The sequence below is a fragment of the Lolium perenne genome, chromosome 6 (genome assembly GCF_019359855.2).
Source record: "Lolium perenne isolate Kyuss_39 chromosome 6, Kyuss_2.0, whole genome shotgun sequence".
Classification (NCBI taxonomy): domain Eukaryota; kingdom Viridiplantae; phylum Streptophyta; class Magnoliopsida; order Poales; family Poaceae; genus Lolium; species Lolium perenne.
This window is the reverse complement of record NC_067249.2, coordinates 109525203-109530519: the sequence shown is the minus strand read 5'-3', so window position 1 is coordinate 109530519 and position 5317 is coordinate 109525203.

Sequence of the window (5317 nt, the reverse complement as noted above, 5' to 3'; positions counted from 1 at the left end):
AGCGGTGATGAAGATGGCGGTGGAGATGGCAGCGGTGTCGATGGAGAAGCCTTCCGGGGGCACTTCCCCGTCCCGGCAGCGTGCCGGAACAGAGACTCCTGTCCCCCAGATCTTGGCGTCGCGATGGCGGCGGCTCTGGAAGGTTTCTGTGGTTTTCGCCCAACGTATCAGGGTTTTCGATCCAGGGGCTTTATATAGGCGAAGAGGCGGCGCAGGAGGGCTTCTGGGGGGCCCACACCATAGGGCGGCGTGGCCCCCCTCTGGCCGCGCCAGGGTGTGGTGTGGGGCCCCCAGGGCTCCCCTCTGGCGGCTCTCGGGTGTTCTGGATGGTTCCGGGAAAAATAGGAACCTGGGCGTTGATTTCGTCCGATTCCGAGAATATTTCGTTACTAGGATTTCTGAAACCAAAAACAGCAGTAAAACAGAACCGGCACTTCGGCATCTTGTTAATAGGTTAGTTCCAGAAAATGCACGAATATGACATAAAGTGTGCATAAAACATGTAGATAACATCAATAATGTGGCATGGAACATAAGAAATTATCGATACGTCGGAGACGTATCAGCATCCCCAAGCTTAGTTCTGCTCGTCCCGAGCAGGTAAAACGATAACACAGATAATTTCTGGAGTGACATGCCATCATAAACTTGATCGTACTATTTGTAAAGCATATGTAGTGAATGCAGCGATCAAAACAATGGTAATGACATGAGTAAACAACTGAATCATAAAGCAAAGACTTTTCATGAATAGCACTTCAAGACAAGCATCAATAAGTCTTGCATAAGAGTTAACTCATAAAGCAATAATTCAAAGTAAAGGCATTGAAGCAACACAAAAGAAGATTAAGTTTCAGCGGTTGCTTTCAACTTGTAACATGTATATCTCATGGATATTGTCAACATAGAGTAACATAATAAGTGCAATAAGCAAGTATGTAGGAATCAATGCACAGTTCACACAAGTGTTTGCTTCTTGAGGTGGAGAGAAATAGGTGAACTGACTCAACATTGAAAAGTAGAAGAATGGTCCTCCATAGAGGAAAAGCATCGATTGCTATATTTGTGCTAGAGCTTTGATTTTGAAAACATGAAACAATTTTGTCAACGGTAGTAATAAAGCATATGCATCATGTAAATTATATCTTATAAGTTGCAAGCCTCATGCATAGTGTACTAATAGTGCCCGCACCTTGTCCTAATTAGCTTGGACTACCGGATCATCACAATGCACTGTTTTTACCAAGTGTCACAAAGGGGTACCTCTATGCCGCCTGTACAAAGGTCTAAGGAGAAAGCTCGCATTGGATTTCTCGCTATTGATTATTCTTCAACTTAGACATCCATACCGGGACAACATAGACAACAGATAATGGACTCCTCTTTTATGCATAAGCATGTAACAACAATTAATAATTTTCTCATTTGAGATTGAGGATATATGTCCAAAACTGAAACTTCCACCATGGATCATGGCTTTAGTTAGCGGCCCAATGTTCTTCTCTAACATATGCATGCTTAACCATAAGGTGGTAGATCGCTCTTACTTCAGACAAGACGAACATGCATAGCAACTCACATGATATTCAACAAAGAGTAGTTGATGGCGTCCCCAGTAAACATGGTTATCGCATAACAAGCAACTTAATAAGAGATAAAGTGCATAATTACATATTCAATACCACAATAGTTTTTAAGCTATTTGTCCCATGAGCTATATATTGCAAAGGTGAATGATGGAATTTTAAAGGTAGCACTCAAGCAATATACTTTGGAATGGCGGAAAATACCATGTAGTAGGTAGGTATGGTGGACACAAATGGCATAGTGGTTGGCTCAAGTATTTTGGATGCATGAGAAGTATTCCCTCTCGATACAAGGTTTAGGCTAGCAAGGTTTATTTAAAACAAACACAAGGATGAACCGGTGCAGCAAAACTCACATAAAAGACATATTGAAAACATTATAAGACTCTACACCGTCTTCCTTGTTGTTCAAACTCAATACTAGAAATTATCTAGACCTTAGAGAAACCAAATATGCAAACCAAATTTTAGCATGCTCTATGTATTTCTTCATTAATGGGTGCAAAGCATATGATGCAAGAGCTTAATCATGAGCACAACAATTGCCAAGTATCACATTACCCAAAACATTTATAGCAATTACTACATGTATCATTTTCCAATTCCAACCATATAACAATTTAACAAAGGAGAAACTTCGCCATGAATACTATGAGTAGAAACCAAGGACATACTTGTCCATATGCTACAGCGGAGCGTGTCTCTCTCCCACACAAGCATGATGTAATCCAATTTATTCAAACACAAACAAAAACAAAAACAAACAGACGCTCCAAGAAAAAGCACATAAGATGTGATGGAATAAAAATATAGTTTCAGGGGAGGAACCTGATAATGTTGTCGATGAAGAAGGGGATGCCTTGGGCATCCCCAAGCTTAGACGCTTGAGTCTTCTTGATATATGCAGGGGTGAACCACCGGGGCATCCCCAAGCTTAGAGCTTTCACTCTCCTTGATCATGTTGCATCATACTCCTCTCTTGATCCTTGAAAACTTCCTCCACACCAAACTCGAAACAACTCATTAGAGGGTTAGTGCACAATATAAATTGACATATTCAGAGGTGACACAATCATTCTTAACACTTCTGGACATTGCATAATGCTACTGGACATTAGTGGATCAAAGAAATTCATCCAACATAGCAAAAGAGGCAATGCGAAATAAAAGGCAGAATCTGTCAAAACAGAACAGTTCGTATTGACGAATTTTAAAATGGCACCAGACTTGCTCAAATGAAAATGCTCAAATTGAATGAAAGTTGCGTACATATCTGAGGATCATGCACGTAAATTGGCTTAATTTTCTGAGCTACCTACAGGGAGGTGGACCCAGATTCATGACAGCAAAGAAATCTGGAACTGCGCAGTAATCCAAATCTAGTACTTACTTTTCTATCAACGGCTTTACTTGGCACAACAAAACACAAAACTAAGATAAGGAGAGGTTGCTACAGTAGTAAACAACTTCCAAGACACAAATATAAAACAAAGTACTGTAGCAAAATAACACATGGGTTATCTCCCAAGAAGTTCTTTCTTTATAGCCATTAAGATGGGCTCAGCAGTTTAATGATGCACTCATAAGAAATAGTATTTGAAGCAAAAGAGAGCATCAAGAGGCAAATTCAAAACACATTTAAGTCTAACATGCTTCCTATGCAAAGGAATCTTGTAAATAAACAAGTTCATGAAGAGCAAAGTAACAAGCATAGGAAGATAAAACAAGTGTAGCTTCAAAAATTTCAGCACATAGAGAGGTGTTTTAGTAACATGAAAATTTCTACAACCATATTTTCCTCTCTCATAATAACTTTCAGTAGCAACATTAGCAAACTCAACAATATAACTATCACATAAAGCATTCTTATCATGAGTCTCATGCATAAAATTATTACTCTCCACATAGGCATAATCAATTTTATTAGTTGTAGTGGGAGCAAATTCAACAAAGTAGCTATCATTATTATTCTCATCAAGTGTAGGAGGCATAGTATAATCACAACAAAATTTACTCTCCATAGTAGGTGGCACCAAAAGACCACTATCATTATAATCATCATAAATAGGAGGCAAAGTATCATCAAAGAAAATTTTCTCCTCAATGCTTGGGGGACTAAAAAGATCATGCTCATCAAAACCAGCTTCCCCAAGATTAGAATTTTCCATATCATTAGCAACAATAGTGTTCAAAGCATTCATATTAATAACATTCCCATTAGCATGCATATAAAGTTCCATGGGTTTTTTAATTCTCTCTTCAAACACATCATGTCCTAATTCAAGATAAAGTTCATAAAGATCTCTCATATTTTTGTTGTTTTCCATTATGCCTAACTAGTGTAAACAAGAAACAAAAAGATGCAATTGCAGGATCTAAAGGAAATAGCTTCGAGCACAAACACAATGGCGCTAGAAAAGTACTTTACCTAGAACCGAAGTATGAGTGCCTTTTACCTTTCCTCCCCGGCAACGGCGCCAGAAAAGTGCTTGAGGTCTACGTTCCCCCTCCTTTCCTGTAGACAGTGTTGGGCCTCCAAGAGCAGAGGTTTGTAGAACAGCAGCAAGTTTTCCCTTAAGTGAATCACCCAAGGTTTATCGAACTCAGGGAGGAAGAGGTCAAAGATATCCCTCTTATGCAACCCTGCAACCACAAAGCAAGAAGTCTCTTGTGTCCCCAACACACCTAATAGGTGCACTAGTTCGGCGAAGAGATAGTGAAATACAGGTGGTATGAATATATATGAGCAGTAGCAACGGTGCCAGGAAATAGCTTGATGGTGTGTAGTTGATGGTGGTAGTATTGCAGCAGTAGTAACACAAGAAACAAAGAAACAAGCAGTAGTAACTCAGCAGTATTTAGGAACAAGGCCTAGGGATTACACTTTCACTAGTGGACACTCTCAACATTGATCACATAACAGAATAGATAAATGCATACTCTACACTTTTGTTGGATGATGAACGCATTGCGTAGGATTACACGAACCCTCAATGCCGGAGTTAACAAGCTCCACAATTTGTTCATATTTAAGTAACCTTATAGTGTAAGATAGATCAACATAACCAGATAGATCACATCAATACCATCATAATGATAATTAACTCCATAATCTACAAGAGATCATGATCATAGCCTACGACAAGAACCACACGGTGCACACACTAGTCACCTTTACACACGTGCAGGAGGAATAGGACTACTTTAATAACATCACTAGAGTAGCACATAGATGAATTGTGATACAAAACTCATATGAATCTCAATCATGTAAAGCAGCTCATGAGATCATTGTATTGAAGTACATGGAGAGAGATTAACCACATAGCTACCGGTACAGCCCCGAGCCTCGATGGAGAACTACTCCCTCCTCATGGGAGCAGCAGCGGTGATGAAGATGGCGGTGGAGATGGCAGCGGTGTCGATGGAGAAGCCTTCCGGGGGCACTTCCCCGTCCCGGCAGCGTGCCGGAACAGAGACTCCTGTCCCCCAGATCTTGGCGTCGCGATGGCGGCGGCTCTGGAAGGTTTCTGTGGTTTTCGCCCAACGTATCAGGGTTTTCGATCCAGGGGCTTTATATAGGCGAAGAGGCGGCGCAGGAGGGCTTCTGGGGGGCCCACACCATAGGGCGGCGCGGCCCCCCCTCTGGCCGCGCCAGGGTGTGGTGTGGGGCCCCCAGGGCTCCCCTCTGGCGGCTCTCGGGTGTTCTGGATGGTTCCGGGAAAAATAGG